The sequence below is a fragment of the Passer domesticus genome, chromosome Z (genome assembly GCF_036417665.1).
Source record: "Passer domesticus isolate bPasDom1 chromosome Z, bPasDom1.hap1, whole genome shotgun sequence".
Classification (NCBI taxonomy): Eukaryota; Metazoa; Chordata; class Aves; order Passeriformes; family Passeridae; genus Passer; species Passer domesticus.
Window position 1 is genome coordinate 16,743,831 of NC_087512.1, and position 19,763 is coordinate 16,763,593.

The window sequence follows — 19,763 nt, forward strand, 5'->3', positions numbered from 1 at the left end:
TTTCTTTCTTTCTTTCTTTCTTTCTTTCTTTCTTTCTTTCTTTCTTTCTTTCTTTCTTTCTTTCTTTCTTTCTTTCTTTCTTTCTTTCTTTCTTTCTTTCTTTCTTTCTTTCTTTCTTTCTTTCTTTCTTTCTTTCTTTCTTTCTTTCTTTTTCTTTCTTTCTTTTCTTTCTTTTCTTTCTTTCTCTTTTCTTTTCTCCTTCTCTCTTTCTCTCTCTACTTTTTCTCCCTCTCTTTCTTTCTCCCTCTCTCATTAATTTTCTCACTCTTTCATTGTCTCATTGCTTTTCTCTCTTTGTCTCTTTGTCTCTTCCTCTCTTTCTTTCTTTTTCTCTCTTCCTCTCTCTTTCCATCTCTTTCTTTCTCCTTCCTTTTTTTTTTTCCATTGGAGGAATAATTGCAGTTCTTTTCAACTCTCCTAGGAAATTTTTCAGCTATGTAAAGTTATAACAAGATGTGACATCCAGTCCTAGCTAATCAGTGTTCAACACAGACCCACTACTGCAGTGCAGGGGGTGGCAGTTTCAATTTGCCCGTGACACTGACCAGGTTTTAAGGAACTGTGAGTGAAGGGAGAAAATAGCATAAAAATGCTTAAATTTTTATAGAAAAGGTATAACTTTGTAAGAAAGCACTATCATAAATTCAAAAAAAGTATATCTTAATGATACACTTAGAGTAAATCATTTGCCTTGAGAGACAGGAGGTCTCTGGTGACCTGTATGGCAGCCACAAGAGACTACCAGGCTAGCTACTTTCAGCTAAATGTACTCTCATATTAATATTTTAAAATGCCATAATGCCTCTCTGAAAACCTCAGAGGACAGATACATCAATTTGCGAGGTCTTCACTCCAGGAAATAGAAACAGGGATAATCTGCCATTAAAAGAAATAGTTCATTATGTCTGCTTCTTGGGAGCACATAAACTATGTCCCTCACATACTTATGTTGCAAATCCTCACTTTAATGTGAAGGGAAACACCATGCCCCAGAGCTTTATTGTCCCACTGTTTATTAGTACAAAAAGGTTTCTTGTGGTATGAAATCTTAAGCTTGTTGCAGTAATCAATCAGCTTCAAAGAGTCTCTTCCCTAAGCCAGAATCATTACAAATAAATCAATTAAACATAAAGTTTCTATTTTCAGGAGGATCACAGTACAGAAAACCAGAAGTGCATCAGTGCATATAGTTATAGAAAGGGATTTTACTAGGTTGAACTCTCTCTTTCTTTTTCCTTTTTTTTTGTTTTGTTTTGTTTTGTTTTGTTTTGCTGCAAAGAGAAAGAGATTTATTTTTTATTCCAATTAAATCTAGAGTATTTCCCTCTTTACTGCCTATTTCAGTATGGGAAATTTATATACTTATGAGAAAAATAAAAACTACTTAATTTATCTAGATATAGAAAGGAACAAGAAAATAATTTGCATTGCTTTGGCTATTAAGGACATACAATCAGAAAGAAATGAAATGAAATGAAATGAAATGAAATGAAATGAAATGAAATGAAATGAAATGAAATGAAATGAAATGAAATGAAATGTGTGAATGAAAAAAACTTATATTTTATTGGTTTATCTGCTGGAAGAGGTACCAGGTATTAGAACATATATGGATATTTTTAATCCTTGTGGATTTTTGGTTTATTGATGTTCAAATATGTTCCTGAGATTTCCCATGGTATGAAACAAAAATCAACATGGGAGAACATTATCAAAAATCAACATGGAGACCATTATTCACTTCACTTCACTTCACTTCACTTCACTTCACTTCACTTCACTTCACTTCACTTCTGTTCTATTCTATTCTATTCTATTCTATTCTATTCTATTCTATTCTATTCTATTCTATTCTATTCTATTCTATTCTATTCTATTCTGTTTACCAGTTCAATAATATCATCACTTAGCTTCAGTGTCTAAACTGGTTACTCATTAAAATATTTTGGTTAGCTGACTTTTAATTTTCTGGAGAAGGGATGAGTATGTGGCGTCTTTAAAAACATATCCATACCGGTTATGCTTATTTTTATCAATGACATGTCAAAGAAGGAGCCTTTTTTATACTGGTATGGGAGGTGATGTTCTGCTCCTGAGATACACAATGATCTTAAGTTTCAGATTTTGTACTGTTGTATACTGACTACTAATTGCAGAATACTTTTGGTGTATATTCTACACGTCAATGTTCTAAGAAAAAAAGTTGATTTTCAGTGAAATAGAGCTGGTGCCTTTGAGCTACTTTTGCTGTGCAGGCTGGAAGCTATGTTCAAAGAATTCAGAAAAAGCAGAGAGAGGACAGTCTTTGATGAAAATACTGCCCCTCATGACTACAGCCAGTTGCTATTTCTGACGCAAGATATCCTGTGGATAAAGCAGATGCATGGTCACACATGGCTGCTAGGCGTAGTCTCGTTTTTCTGTGTACACAACCTGAGATTCACTAAGTAGGGCCTCAGGTCTGATTTATAACAAGTCTTTGTGATTACAACAGAACTGTGCTCAAAAATCTAGGCTGAAGGTTTGCTGAACCAGATGTCTAAGTAAATCGATAATTTTTGTTTGACTTGCAGTTTAGACTCGGTTTTGACAATTTTCTCCATGAACAAATTCAAAACCAAATTTTGTTTTGGATCAGCTGAAACAAACTTGTCATGTTTATTTACTGCAATGATGTCAAACATTTTGTTCCAATAAACCAGCCATCTGTACTTGTCTCAAAGCCTGGTGTTGAGGAAATTTCAACCTGAACTTAGCGGCCGAGTTCTATGAAGAGTACATCATCCACTGCAAAAAGCGACTTTCTCCTGAAAAATGATGCATTGATGTCACTATAGAGCACGACAAGGTGCAAAGCACTCAGACTCCATCAGAAGGATGTATGAGAGAGATTTATTATAGCAACATGTTGCTTATATAGTTTTTCAAGATATTTACATTTACTTAACAGAAACAAACATTGCCCATTGGTCATAAAAAACAATGTTCTCAATAGGTGAGCAGGGAGCCACGTCATTCTGTGAGCCAGCTAAAGTCTATATCTTTTAACTTTCTCTCTTCCATCATGTTGTCATAGTGATAGTCTTGGTGTCTTCCTCAAGAGAGATACGGGGCTTTCCTTATCTCCAGGAAGTCTTCGCTGGCTCACAAGAACAGCACGAAATGTCTTTCCTACGTATTATCAGCTCCAGCACTGCTGGTGTAACATAGAAGATGGCTCCTGACTTGATGGCAAAAGGTAAAAACGGGTTCAACTGCAGTGCTCATTCATGACCCTCAACAGGGTTTCCTAGCTTTGAACAATAATCACACTTACCTTCCAAAGTTAATTTCTAAGCCTACATAAATCTGAGCAATTTTGTAGCAGTGTTTTAATTTGCTATAGATGGGGCTCAGGTTGTGTAGGTTCATCAGTCAACCATTCAGTTAATTCCTAATGTTGCATAAATTAAATCAATGTTGGAGAGACAGCTCCTAAAGTTCTTAATTTTTTATTTTGTTTCTAGTCAAAGTAGTCTCCAGGCACATTGCACTCTGCCTGTAGTAAAATGAAACTCAGGTTAGCAATATCACTGGATATTAGGCACAAACTGTGTTTGTCGCATTCTAACCTTCTTATCCCACACAGACATATTTCAGGGAAACACAGAAGAATGGATCCACTCCAAACAATTCTAAGATTATGTAGTCTTGCAGAGATGGGAAATTATTTAGATAGTACAGCTATGACCTTGTAAGTATTTTCAGTAAGAATAAAATCCTGGATGAAAAGCAAAGAAACGTACTTCTTGTCTCCTTTAGCTCTGATGGACATTTGTTGGAGAAAATCAGTATTGTTCTAATGATGGAACTCATCATCCCTGCAGAATTCCCTACCCAGAAGTACATCAGTACAAACTACTGGTCTGAAAGGAGATTTCCTGAAGCCAGGAAATCAGGCCTGAATGACTGAATTTATATTCTCCAGTCAAATCCCTCACAGAGAATCCTGTTAATGTCATATCATACATCTTGGAACAAGATCTCTAGAGTGGTTGGGGAATCTCCATCTTTAAAAGTTTTAAGTCTGGACAATAAAATGTCCTAAACATTCTGGCCTGAACTCAGTATTGACCATGTTTTGGGCTGTAGGTTGTATAAGATGCCTTCCCAAGGTCCATTCCAGACCGAAAGTTTTTGTGATTTTACAGCTCTAGTATCTGCACTAAAAGAAAGACAGAGACACAGGAGTATTCCAGGAATTATCAGAGAATTGTGGTTCTTTCCAGGATTTCTACTTTTCATAGAGCTGTTTGCTGATCCTGGCAAGACAGTGGACAAAAAATATTGCTATAAATAAAAAAAAAATTGCTGTGAATTAACACAATCAATCAATCAATCAATCAATCAATCAATTAATCAGTTCTACAATGATGAAGAGTAGAAACAAAGATGAGACAATATTTGTGAAAAATAGATATGACATGTAAAGAACAAAAAACATTCCATCTTCTTACAGCTACCACAATTTATCAGTTTACCTAGTTATATATCTGTGATTGCAATGCTTGTAAAATGGCAGCACTGAAAATAGCTGGCCCCAGAGAGCTTTCTAGGCTAGTGATGCCAAAGAATTGATTTGCACTGAGATATGAAATTAAGGTTTTGTTCCTAGTTAAAAGGAGAATAAAATAATGTAGTAGTAAATCTGTATGAAAGAAACCAGCATCACAGCAAAGCTTTCTTCCTTATGAGAAACAAAATGAGCTAAAACTGTTGTTATATCCACTAGTTCCTTGACACATAATACACTGTGCATATGGTGAAATGTCAAAGTGCTCTTCCAGACCCACAAAAGAAAGAAAGGTACAGAAAACCCACTTACTATAACAGTAATACTTCCAGAGGATTGGCACTAATTCTGTCACTCTGTTCAGAGAAATGTGTAAGCATTCAGGCTGAGTTACCAGATGGTCCTTTGAAGAGAGAAAAAATATCTTTGAATTAATAGTTGCTCTATTTGCTTATTTCTCTGAGATGAGGTTGCATCAGAAGCTCTAATTGCTATAACACACATGTTCTGATAATAAGCAAAACAAATTAGGGATAGAAAGAAAATAGACTTGTGGTCATGTTAGAAGGCTTGTTGCATGCTTTATCTGAATGCTTGAAAGCTTCCACAGATGTATCACCTTTGGAATGCTGGATCTTCTGACCCTACCACTATAAAAAATACTCTCTAAGAAGCTGAGTGATAATAGAGAATTTTGTTAATGAATACCAGGTACCATTTTACTTTTAGGACCATGTACTTTATTTATTTATAGGGAACTTTTTATTTGTACCCATGGACTGCACTTAATTGTCACTTTGCTAAAGCTAGGAAGAGTAGTATATCTACAAGCTGGGGTCTCTTGTTTCCAGCAGTCTAAAGCATACCTTGCTCATGTATGTATGAGCTAAGATCTATATTTCTAAAATAAATGCTTACTTCTTCAAGATGATTTTGACATTGCTGTGAAGAATTGCTCATCTTCTGAAAACACGCTGAGAACTGTCTGATGAATGTTAATTTAGACAAATTCTAAGTGGAAATTTTTGCTTTCATTGTGCTGACAAAACCTCTCTATTTGATGTTTTTAGATCCATCATATAAGGTTTTCTCCTAGGTACACTTCCATAAAAGAGAATTTTTTTTTTTTTTCATTGAATGATAGAACACTAGAATAAATAACAGATCCTCCAGGTCTTACCTGTGAACATTGTATCCCTCTAACTTTTTTACATACATTTTTCCACTTCTGATGATAAGGATTTTACGTGAAATTCATTCATTAGGGGAGAATCATCCATTGTTTTCTGAAGTTTTTATATCAACATTGATAAGATTATTTGAAAAGTAAAACCTACTTTGCTTAGAAATAGTGGGGGGAAAGATTCACAAGAGATGTTGCTATGATATTCTTCCTATGACTCTTGTAGTTCAGTCATGTACCCCAGTATCTTACTGCATGCCAGAAAGCCATTAATTTCATAAACTGTCTTTTCAAAATATTTCTGCCTTTTGTTTATTAACTCTGGCACATGCTTTCCCTGCACTTGGCCCATGCACCTTAAGGAAACTCTCACTGTCTTAGAGTAGAAGAAAAACAGAGGAGCTAGGGCACTTGTTATGGTGTCCCAGTTTTCCCAGCATCTGAATTTGCTGCATTTAAATCATGGAATGCTTGCTGGTAACTATTATTCTGTTACCTTGAATTGTGGTTGACATAGCAAAACCTGAGCACATGAAAGTACTCATTTGTCATATGCAGAATGATACTTTAAGATTTAGCTTTCAGGTTTTCCAGATTCTGTACTGCATTAGTGTGTAACTCTGAACTTCATAAAAAGAGTTAGCAAGTTCTTTTCATAGTTTAGTCAGACAAAACATCCTTTTCCAGCCTGGGAACCAAGGACACCATTACAGCTTCAGGGCCAAAAAAGTATAAACTGCAAATTGTGGAGAGCAATCTGGGAGGATGGGATTTCATAACCTGAAGCTGTAGTTAGACAGTTAACCCCAATATGCAAATGGACCAAACTTATAAAAGTGTGAAAAGCATGTCTTCCATCTTAGGTGTAGCATTGGCTGGGCTCTTTTACTGCACAAGGTGTATGCTTTGAAGGCCTTTTTAATAAATACCTCCTTTACTCCTTTAACACTGTCTAGCCTCTGTTCTAGGTAGCCTGTCAATGCATCAAGAACATAATTTTTTAGAAAATAAATGAGTGAATGTAAAGGGTTATTGCATATAATATAAACAAAGATTAGGTCAGAAGGTCTGTTTTTACATCAGCCTGCCTACAACATTTTTCATGTTTTAATGAAGGGTCTTAGAAGTGCATCCTAACCAAAGATATTCTTACAACGAAACTTTTTTCTTGATTTTTAAGAGATCTTAAGAACCATTTGGTCTTTCTTTCTAAACTTCTATTAAAATTCACTATTTTATCTGGAGTCTGGTTTTTAATTAGCATAAGGCTTTTCCCTTCCTGTATTAATGGAATTGTTTCTCTTCCCAGCACACCCCTGCATGTTACTTCAACAGTTATTAAATAACACCCTCTTTATACAGTGTGTAAGACTTCCCAGTATCTGTAGAGTCAATGTGATATTCTTCAGTCTAGCATGTGGTTGTTGCCAACCCACTACAAAAATCTGTACAGTAAAGTTAAGCATAATTCAAACTGCTAAACTGCTAATGTATGATCATTATATCGTTTGATATAATGATCATACATTATATCAAATAAACATTATTTGATATAATGTATGATTTGCTGCTGACTGAGACCCTACCTGTTGACAGAAAAATATTTTGGGATGACAACAAAAATGGCAATGTTTTTACCCAAACCATTTTTAAATATCCACCTTTATTCTGCTAGAATGTAAAGGTACACTAAGGAGAAATATATCTGGACCCTGGTTTTTCAAACACAGTAATTGACTTAGGTTCTATTACTAACCTGTTATTAATGCCTTCACACAGGCAGACTCTTCAGCTGCAGACACCAAAGTACAGCAATTTGTTATCTAAGAAATAAATTAGAAAGTTTGATTCTTTAGACATTAGCTGGAGTAGATAGACGCAGAACAGGAAAGATCATTAAGGACCACATAGCAGTAAAACTATATCCTTATGGAATAAAAGGCACTTAGTGTCTACAGAAGTATCAACATCTGGTGCACAACATGAAGTGGAAGTGGTGGATCATTTGGCTCTGCATTGTGAACTGCCCTGGCAGCCTTTGGAAAAATAATAGAGATGTTACTAAAATGACTTGTGGCAAGGGGCCAAATGTTGATATTTTTCACACAGCTGGACCTTCCACTTAACCCAATGAAGTTTGCATGAATTTCAGTACGGGGCATGAATTTGTCTATTTATTATATCTCCATTTTAATAAACTGTTTGACCTTGTACTTTCTAAGCTTTGAATAAAATCTATTTGATTCACTGAAAAGCTAAGCTTGCTACAGACATCTTGTGAAGTTTGGTATTATTCAATACTGTCTTCATTTTGCTGCATATAATGGTCCTATTCTTTACCATTCATGAATTATGTAGGTCAGTATATACACATGCCAGGAAAACCTTTCTAGCACCCCATACAATCATGTATTTTGTACATGTAATGACATAGTTATTGTGATTCTTTCAGAAATATTTCGGGGAAATGCTAGAATGCTAAAATGACTATTTTTGTTTGTCTCCTTCTCTATTGTTAAGTGAATTAGTTCCCATGAATGCCTGTGCATAGATAGAGAAGGAGTAAAATAAAATACAGGGAAAGGTGTGAAACTAGATGCTTGGCCAAAACCAGCTTTGCTATACATAAAACATGCTGCTGTGTGATGGTCTGATTTTGCAGGTTTATGAGTTTGTACACTCAAAGCTAGGAATTATTGTTCATTGTAAATATATAAATGGAAAGGTTATTAGAAATCTTCCTGTGCAATGATAAATAAAGGAGAGTCACTAACAGTCTGCCCTCATCATGTGTTCACTGTTTTTTTCCCAAAATCTCTATTATGGTTCATAAGCATTGCTTCTGCTAATCTAAGATTAAGAATCAAGAATTTCTGGGTTCTGAGATGTTAAAATATTACCAGTGAGACTAAGGCAAAGCTGGGGAACAGCTACTTCCAAAGCTAGAAGAGGTTTTTGGATCATAATTGCTCTTTGTCCATGCTTCCAAATTTCAAATTTTGTTTAATTTTGATTATGTACTTCGTATCATAGCACATAAGCCCTGAGAAATAGCCTAATTACCAGTCATTTAATTGCTTCTGAAGTCCTTGTCTATCAGGTGAATTAATGGAAAGGATAAGTTGGCGATTTTTTGACACTTTTTGTATTAATTATGGAATGAGAAACAAAATTTTATGTCTTCAGAAAGGGAGAGATGCTAATTTCTTTTTTTTTTGCTCAAAGAAATAAAGAATCTTCAGAAGCTATTCAGGACCCAAAGGTTTTTATAGGTTTTTCTGGACGTAATATAGCCAACTGACAGTGAGGTGGACAAAAGTGTTTTTTTATACCTCAAGACTTACATACAAGACTTACAAGCTGATGCATTCTTGTCTGAAACAGATCACAACTGGCATTAAGCATATACACTAATATATTTTTAAGCATTTGGTTTAACATACTATGTTAGCCTTTATTGTGTAGAATTTTTCAAAGTTTTGGAAACCTGCAAATCACTGCTTTAGGAACAAAGCTCTGAAACGTGTGATATATTTACACAAAAAAATAATCTCTGTGCGAGGGTATTGCTGCAGCATTGTTTGCTTGTTTAATCCGACAGTACTAAATATGGAAACTGTAACTACTCAAGTTCAACCTTGTAAGCATGGTTCATGCAGAAACATTTCCTGTCTGATTGTGGCCACCAGAACACACTTTCTGATGCTACTATCAGCCATCAGTCATTATCAGCTTTCAAGTCATTATGTATAGTTAAATAGAGACACAGCCTATCATGTATATCTGCCGTCCAGAGAAGTTTGGAAATTCCATTTTTTACCAATCATTGTAACAATGAAGAAAAAGTAGAACAAAGAAGTAGATCACCCTTTCTGTCTATTCCATGAAAATCACTGTTAATACTTGCTAAAAAGGTGCTGACCAGATGTAGCAAACATAGATGGCAGAAGGAAAATCTTGTTCATTTTCTTGCTCAAACCTAGAGGGTTCACCTGTCTCCCTATTCTTCTCTCTACTTACCTGTATAAATGAAATGGTTTTTAGACACTAATGTAAATATATATGTACCCATATATACAATATATACAAATGCAATATATACAAATATACCATTTATATACAATGTAAAAAGTTCAGACTCTGAACCTTATAGTTTAGATATGCAGATTGTCAATAATTTTATATGCAATACATACCTGCATTTTTTCACTCATTCTTCTTTGAGTGATAACAACATTCAAACATTTATGGCCACATTTTGTAAGATACAGAATCCTCCGGTCTTTAGGGTGTCCTATGACATATACTCATTCTTTTGGTTTTCCTAAGTTCAACATTCAGGGAGATTCACCACATCTTTAATTGTCTGCAACTATTGTTTTATAAGTCCAAGTGGTTTTACTCGGTTTTAGTATATGATTTAATTAACAGGGGTCATCAGGAATCCAATACTGGTCATTAGCCACTTTCATGTGAGGTTATATAGCCACAGGATACAACATCCAGCCTCTGTCAGGACTGACTCACAAACCTCTCTCTCCTTCTGTCTTTTAAACTTTAAAATTTCAGAAAATCAGCATTGGAGCCTTTTCCTTCATGCTTTCGTACCTGTCACATTCCATCAAGGTCATTTTTAAAGGCATCTGTGCACTACCAAAAATCAAAACAGTGTCCAGACTGGTGGTGAGGACTGCCAGTTTCTTAGAAAAGCCAGACTAATCTGTCTCTGCATGAAAAAGATAATAAGTGCATCTAGTTATTTATGATTTCACAGCTAAAGTTCTGTGTATCTGTAAATAAACAGACACATGTTTTGGCAAATATGGAAAAATATATTATTCTATGAATAAACATAATTGTTTAGCAAAACTGAAATCTCTTAAAAGATCATGAACATGACTTTTTAGTGTGGTTTATTGCTTGTAAAATGTGCTGAATGTAAGAACAGCTTGGATACTCAGTTCAGGCCCCAACTATAGTGAGATTTGTTTTGAAGCAACTAATAATATAAAGCAGCTATGGGTCTTTAGGTATGACACAACTGAAATATGGGGAAAGAGTGCCTTATATTAAATTTAGTCATCTAAGACAATTGTGAAAATTTATTCCACGAAATAAGACTGGAAAAAGAAACATCTAACATTGACTTTTTTGGCCCTAATTGTCCATCCTGTGTGGTTTCCCATCTTTTCAATGAAAGGGTGATTCAGTTTAGATGAATGTAAGTTATATTTAAAAGTTAATTTTGATATTTTATTTGAAATTCACCTGAGTCCAGTTAATTTCTTCCTTATGAAGTCATGACATTTTATAGTTCTACAATTAGCCTTTTCCCAAGGGCATTCTCTCATATGGTGATGATGAATCGTTCCTATTTCTGGAAACAAAATAATACTAGTGTAGTAACAACAAAAGAAATGGTGTTTCTATAGATACTCCATATTTTGGTTTATTTATCTATAGAACTTCACCTTGATATTTGACCCTGTTTTCTTGTGTCATTTTTAGTGAAATAACACACTATTCCTTAATTTCTTTTCCACTTATGTAAGCAATTGTTCAGTATAATTAGAAATTATACTTCAGCTGAATAAATTTTTTTTGGCTCATACCTATTTTCACAGCAAACAGGGATAATTGCTCCTTTTTCATTCTCTAGCCGTCAGCTGAGCTTGCCTCTCGCAGTTTCTTTTTTTTTCCCAGCATTCTGACATTATGAATCTCTCTCCAATTGTCTCTGAGGTAGATTGGATACTCTTTCCTCAAAGGAAGAGTCAGAAAGGGAAAAGGTCTCTGAGTTCATTTTATCAGGAGTTTTCACTGTCTACTTGCAAGGCCTCATTTGCAAGTGATGTACCTTTCTTCTTTTTATTTTTTTTTCTTTGTCTCTTCTCTTTTTGAGTGGAAATGTGGCTTTTTTTTTTTACCTTTATGAACCACTTGCAAGGGAGCAGAGCTGTGTAAAAAGGAGACTCCTGTGATGGTGTCCAGAGTATATCACTGAGTGAAAATTATTAGCCTCTGACATACTGGAGGTCAGCCCAAATGATATATTGGTCCCCTTGGACTTCAGCTTTATAGTACTATTATTTTAACACAAATTATGAATAAAACTCAATCATTATCTTTCATACTTTTCATGCTGAGGAATGGTAAGGTGAGATGGGTTATTTGATTCATTTAGAGAAGGCCTACAGAACAGATTAAAGAAAAAAATGTGAGTTGTTTGGTTCCCTATCCACAGCTACAATAGAATAAGTATTTGCATGGTAATCAATGGCAAATTGCATAGATAAAAAAAATTGTGCATTGGACTTTTTTAGGAGGAGTGCAGCTAGCAAAATAAAGGCAGGTGTTGGTCTGTGTTCACCATCAATGAGGCCACTCCTGGAATAATGAGTCCACTTTTGAGACTACTGGTTCAAGAAGTGTTTTGAAAAATGGAAAAAATCCAGCAGAGAGCAGCCAGTGTGGCTAAAGGCCTGTAGAGGCTGCTGGGATTGCTAGTCTGGTGAAGAGAAGACTGAGGAGACAGCTAATAGCATTATACTCTTACCCAAAATGATCCCAGCGAACTAGAAGAAAACAGTAAGAAAAATGGGCAATGGTGGATTTTTCACTAAGAAATTTACCTAGGAAAATAATAAAGTCTGTTTAGAATAATGTAAAGTAACATTTCAGAAAATAATGAAGAATCTCAAGTTTTTTGAGATTCATATGGAGAAAATTACTGTAGTCCTGCTTCACACGGGAGTCTGCACCTTCGTTCTTTTCAAGTAAAGTGTGTGTGTCCCCATGGTAATTGTTTTCCTAATATTTGGAAATCCATTAGGCTAGATAAACCACTCTACCTCACCATAAACAGTGAAGTATCCGGCAGTAATGCAGCACTGCTCTAAACGGGGATGTGCCTCCATGAAAGTATCCATTTTTGTAGGAAAATGCATAAATGTGCATGTAACAATCCGCTTATCCCCCTGGTAGATCAGCCTCCAAAATTTTAGTATTTTAAGGAAAATGAATACGAAGACTTTGACAAATTTCTTCTTCAGTAATTCAGAACAATGGTGTTGTTACATACAATATATATGAGAATGGATTTGTCATGTAGAAATGTTTTCAGATTAAAAGCTAATTTACACCACAAATGAACCATAATTTACTTATACCATTGGATGATTTAAAAAAATTGAAATATTATTTCTTTTTTTCATTAATACAAGCTCAGCTTTCAGTCCTCAGTCACTTGAATTTACATATGTGAAACATTCTCAAAGAATAAGACAGAATCATTCATATTTGTAAGCATCTATGTGATTAGGTCCTAATGGATATGGACAGGTAGGCACAAGACATGATAAAAAAATTTCAGTTTTTATAATGTCAACCAACCTTTTACCATGATTTGGCACACAAAGGATACTACAAAAAACAACTGCAAATAGAAAAAAGTGACAATGGGTAGTAAGATTTCTATGTCAAAACAACATCAAAACACTCAGAGGAGCCATTTATGATGTCAATGAAAGAACTACAAGGCTACTGATTCATATTACTTCTCTTTTCCTTACTTAATTGTTTGTGTGCTTTAAAGGAACACAGCTTTCTCAATAGATGGTACTGTCCTGGAACAATTTCTACTACTGCTCCCTTATAGGTCAAGCATGCGTATGACACATCTGCATATTTTTAAAACAGAGTTTAAATCTGTGAAATTCTGAGCTGTGAGATCTGAATTCTGAAATCTGAGACTGAGCTGTGACAACTCATGCTATCTTCTGAAAACCATAGGGTATCAAGAAACAGGTTTTCTGAATTATGTGCTGTATAAGAAGCTTGATTTTAATTTGAATCATGAATCAAAGCCTTCAGAAAGAATCTCAAGAAACTACCAGAGTCAAACGACAGATGTGAAAATGCTGTTTTAATTTAAGACAATAAAATATTTCTCCATCAGTCTTCATATCAGATTTTATATTCTGATGCATAATATTCCATTTTAAATTGTATTTTCATAGATACAAAAGCAGTTTTCAATTTTTAACTACTACTTGGCATAGTTAAACACAATGTAGCAGTCTGTGAGGTTTTCAAATAGCAGCCACAGTCAAGCAAAAGCCTGTCAGAAAATTGTCCTTGATTTTATATATGACTCCAGTATTCTTAAGTAATATTGTGGTATTAATTTCTTAGTTTAAAGATAATTAAAATTCAGGATCATTATTTTTACATAGCCCTACAATATTAGAGAAAGAATATTCTCTTGAGGTTTTGCAGGAGTTGACTTAAGCAAGGAAATCCTAATTTATACTTCTATTGAATGCTTCAGTCATGGTGCTTTGTCTGTATTAGCAAGATACTGGGTTAATCAATTTGTAATGGTTAATGTTTTACTAAATGTATTACAATTATTTCACTTCATGAGCAGCAACTCAAATCAGTAACAGAAACTGAAGACTGTAAATCCCAACTGCATCAGAAATGTAAATTTGTTTATTTCAAACAAAGGTATTATTAGTTTTTTGTGCTTCTTATAAACTGGTGAGAAGCAGAAAAAAATTATCTCGTTTTATGGTAGTTTTGCTAATAGCATTTGACTAATTGCATTCTGCCTGTCTTTCTCCAACCATTTCAGATGAATTTTCTTTTCCATATCATATGGCTTAAATTCCAGTGAGTTCCCCAGACGATTCTTCTTTTCTTTTTCTTCACCTTGTTCAGACATACACAAAGGCAAAAAGCTGAGAGAATAAATGGTCTTGTACCCTGTTCTGAAGGTCAACAGATACAGGATTTGTAAGCCCAGTTGAGAAAAAATTTTGAAGTCAAGGGCTTTGGTAAAGTGTGCAACAGCACTTTAAATTGAACTTTGGCTCTATTTTAACGTATATAGAATGGATTCTGTTAAACTACAGTTTTCTGGAAGAGAATGTGTTTTTTCTCATAAGCAGCAGTATTAGGAGCCTTTATCTTGCATCCTTTTTTTTAAAGCACTGCTGTCAGAACCTCTTCAAACTGAAACCCAAATGTTTTTAAAAGGCTATGGCTTGCAGGTGGTACATTTGGACATTTTAAGAAGCAGTTCAAAAACCTATGGATATTTAAGATTTGTTCAATTCAACTACAATTCTGATTTTTTTTTTCTTTCCATCTTCATTTTTCCATCTTTGTGCTTTTTTTCTTTGTGTCAGTAAAGGTATATGTTTTGTGTGATTGCATTTTGGAACTGGGGAGTTAGAATTTAACTATGATGTGTAAGAGCAGTTCCTGAAAGCAACTCTTCACTGGCTTACTTGGAGGAAGTTTCTAGACTGCTTGGATTTCTAACATTGCAGCTAATTAAGTTAAATATTTGTAAGTGATAATATCAGGATGGATAATATTGGGATGGAAAGAGCAGAAGCTAATCCCATGAATAATCTTACTAAATGAAAATAAATTGCAGTTTATGTGAGGAAAAATTGAATTAGTTTTCGCTTTTATCTTTAAAATATATTTTTATTTTCAGGCACTGAAATTTTGACCAAAAAAAACATGGTTTGTCTTTTTAGTTATCCATGGAAATGGTATTAAGAGGACGGGAATAATTCTACTGATATATATATTTTCAAAACTATATTTTGTTTCTGTAAAAAATACATGCTTAAGAAATATTATAAAAATAGTCCAAGGACAAGAAATTAACTCTTATATTGGAATTGGAACAACCAACAGAGATTTTATTAATAATCTTTCTGAATATCACTGGCATGTTGTATTCCATTTGCCTGACTAAGTTATTTAAACTCAATCATCACCACCCTACATACATAACATTGTCATTAAGTTAAAAGCAGAAATTATCACTGGAAAGATTAGCTGTATTATTTTAACCAGTGGAAATTACTGTATTTTTTGAATGGTTTTCCTGAGCACTTGCCTCATCACAGTGATTTAAGTATTGCATGTGTGCATAGGAAGAGAAATTAAAGAATTTACGTGCTTTTCCACATGAAAAGCATTGGAAATATCAAAAAATAATGCTGATGTGAATCTCTTTCTCATTCATCTAAGGAGTTCCACTACAGAGATTTGTATCTTTCATACCTTTTTATTCCTTCTCTCTTCTTTCCCATCTTCTCTGTGCCAGGCCCATCTCCAGTACTTAGGGTTTTGCCTTGCTTTTAGTTCTTTATCTCTCAATATGTTCTCTTTGAATATCCCTCTGGCTTTACACAGTGATCTTTTTCTTTAAATAGCTCACTGAACTGTAGCTGTGTAGGAATTGATTGGGAGTACATCAATGGCTCAGTGCTCCATGGGGAACTACTGAGGACCAAGTTATCACTATGCTCTGACACAGCTGGTTCCTGTTAAGTTGAGCCTGAGATGCTGTGTAGGTAACATTAAAGTAAGTAAGCAATAAGCAGTGCTATGAGACCTTTGCATCTTATGGCTTTTCCTAGTATAAAGGCAGCACTAGATAAAATATATATATAAAAAAACTAAACAAGAACAACTATAGTTCATCAAATGGTAAGGACTAGGTGAATCACTATCTATTGAGTATGCTACTTTGCATTTGAAGGTTGTAAGGCTATGAGCCAGTCCACACTGCGTACTGCAGCTTGGCTGTATTATCTGCTTGATATGCTGAGGTTCTCCTTTGGCTGGAAAAGCAGTGCATGGTGGAGTACTCCATGCACCAATATGGAGATATTGTTACCACTGCCTTGGACCATCTAGTTCTGGCAAAACAAATTAGTGAGGGAAAGTCAAGGGCTGTGTAGCATAATTTGGTGTAGTGTTATGCAGTATGGGGTAGCACAGTACACAGTGTTAGTGAAGCAAGGTGATGTATTGTGCCATGTAGTGCATTATAGTGTGGTCTGATGTAGTATAGCATAGTGGAGAATACCGTGGTTTGATGTGGTTTGGTTTGGTAGTGTCAAATCACAACTTATGGAATGAATGAGAGAAGTAAAGCTCTAAATGTTATTCGTCTACAATTTCTATTATCTAATCAGTAACAGGGCTGCAGGTGGTAAATCCAGATTTCAGTCCAGATCTCCGGTTTATCAGACATGCCATTTCAGTTCAAGAAAAAAAACCATGTAAAACTCAGTTCCAGATATATCCGCAAATCAGTACATATCACAAACATATCACATACAGAAATTATCTTAATTGAGTGGGAAAAAGATTCAATAATCTTAGGTGAGCAGGACAGGTTCTTTTTTTTTAAAGCCATTGTTACACTAGAGTAATCTAGGGAAGTGGGAAGAATCACAGAAACAGAGGATCACAAAATCATTTAGTTTGGAAAGGACCTCTGAGATAATTGAGTCCAACCTTTGGCCAAGCATTGCCTTGTCAACCTGATCATGGTACTAAGTGCCACAAGTTTCTTAAACATCTCCAGAAACGGTGATTCCATCACTTCCTGGGCAGTCTGTTCCAATGCCTGACAACCTTTTCTGTGAAGATGTAAACCTGAATCTCCTCTGGCACAGCTCGAGGCCAATTCCCTTTGTCCTGTCTCTGGTTGCCTGAGAGATATGACCAACTCCCACATGACTACAACCTGTTGTGCAGGCAGTTGTACAGAGTGATGAGGTCTCCACTGAGCCTCCTTTTCTCCAGGATAAACACCCTCAGCTCCCTCAGCTTCTCCTCATAGGACTTGTGCTCCAGACCCTGCCCCAGCTCCCTAGTCCTTTGCTGGGCTTGTTCCAGCCCCTCAATGTCTTGGAGTGAAGGGTCTGAAACTGGACACAGGATTTGACAAGTGGCTTCACCAGCACCCAGTACAGAGGAAGGATGACCACCACGATTCTGCTGGCCACACCATGGCTGATCCAGGCCAGGATGCCATTGGCCTTCTTGGCCCACCTGGGCACAGCCTGGCTCATGTTCAGCTGCTGTCAGCAGCACCCCCAGGTCCTTTACAGCCATTCCGTCCCAGCCTGTGGCACAACAACACACGGCTGTTGTGACCCAAAAGAAGGACCTGGCACTTGGTCTTCTTGAACCTCACACCACCGTCCTCAGCCTATTCATCCAGCCTGTCCAGATCCCCCTGCAGAGTCTTTGTGCAATCCAGGAGATCAGCACTCCCACCCAACTTGGTGTCACCTGCAAACTGACTGAGGGTGCCCTTGATTGCCTCATCCAGATCATCAATAAAGATATTAAACAAGATTGTTCCCAGCACTGATCCCCACAGAACCCCACTGGTGACAGGCCCCAGCTGGACATGGCACCACTCATCATTACTTTCTGGGCACTGCCATCCAGGAAACAGTGCATCTATTCAAGCCATGTGCTGCCAGCTTTTCCAGGCGAATGTGGGAAGCAGTGTCAAAGGCTTTACTGAATTCCAGGTAGACAACATCCAGAGTCTCCTCTCATCCACCAGATGGGTCATCCGGTCATGCAAGGAGATCAGGTTGGTCAGACAGAACCTACCCTTCCTCAGCCAGTAGTGGCTTGGCCCAATCACTTCTATGTATGCTCTGCAGTTGCACTCAGATCTGTTCCATAACCCTCTTGGGCACTGAGGTCAGGCTGTCCTGAGATCCTCCTTCAGTCCATTCTTGTATGTTGGGTATCACATTTGCCAATCTCCCTAGTTTGACTGGACTGATGATGAAGAATGAAGAGTGTCTTGGCAAACTTTTCTGCCAGGACCCTTGGGTTAATCCCATGTGATCCCATTGGCTTGTGGATATCTGGGTGGCACAGCAGGTCACTAACTATTCCCCCTGGATAGCAGGGGTCTGTTCTGCTCCCCATCCCATGTCAAAGAGTTTAGGAGGCCATTTGCCTTGATGACCACCGATCTTTCTGTTAAAGACTGAGGCAAAGAAAGCATCAAGTACCTTAGTCTGTTACCCATCCTTGATGACAAAGTTCCCCACCATATCCACTAAAGGATGGAGATTTTCCTTGGCCCTACTTTGATTTTTGATGTATTCATAAAAACACTATTTATTATCTTTTACAGCAGTGGCCATATTGAGAGAACCATGAACAGAGGATAATGTTCAGAGATTTCAAATAATTTGTGGAAAGCAGTAAAGACATACCTTCTGTTTTTAAAAAAAAAAAGAAGAAAAAAAAGAGATTATAATATGGTAAATATTATTTTCAAGAATATTACTCCTATGATTGACTGTTTAGATAAAATGCTAAGCTAAAGGCAAGAATGAATGAAAGTGGAGTACTTGGCAGAAATGTGCCTATGGTTAATAGAGCTTTATGATCACTTGTAAATTGTGTGGTAGATGAACACTCTTCATTAGAACAAATAAGTGCACAAGGTTATTTTACAGCCACAGGGAACAACATACTGCTTATTTAGCTAGTTCTGGATAATTTTAGTGTCTCTTTCTAAGACTGTTTTTAACTTGATGCAATTTTTTCCTCTATCCCTGCTGGGGGTGTGGGCATGTATGCATGCAGAGCTAGCTCAGCAGGCTCACCTTTCCGTATCTTCCAGCTTCCTGATGCTGCCTGGGGCAAGTCAGCAAGACAGCAAAAACGGGTGCTGTAGTTAAGACAGACACCAAACGATCTGCCACTCATGAAACTTGGGCTCTCTTGCCCATGTTTTTGCATGATGTAGAGAGTGAAGCAGGCTAATTTTATTTACGCAAGTAACTCTTGATAGTCAAGACTAACAAGTTGCAAATTCCACCTTCTTGCATTTGTCTGTTATCTATGCTTACACTTATCTTGGTCTCAGTCATTCTGTCTGCGCTGTAGCTGTCTTTTATTAATAGTTGTGCCCAGTATGCAGCCTTGAGTTTTGCAAAACATAGTAAACTCTATTTCCTGCAATTCATGTCAGAGAAAACATATGAGGAGAGAGATATTTCTCTCATTCTGACATTTGCATTTTTCCCTTAATGAGAATTATCTGTGTGTATACTTGAAGGAGAAAATTTTAGAGATTAGAGAAATTTAATCTTAAAAATAAATGATAGAATATAGTATTATAATGACAAATTCAATTTAGAAACAGGGATATGAAGAATAATTTCTGTA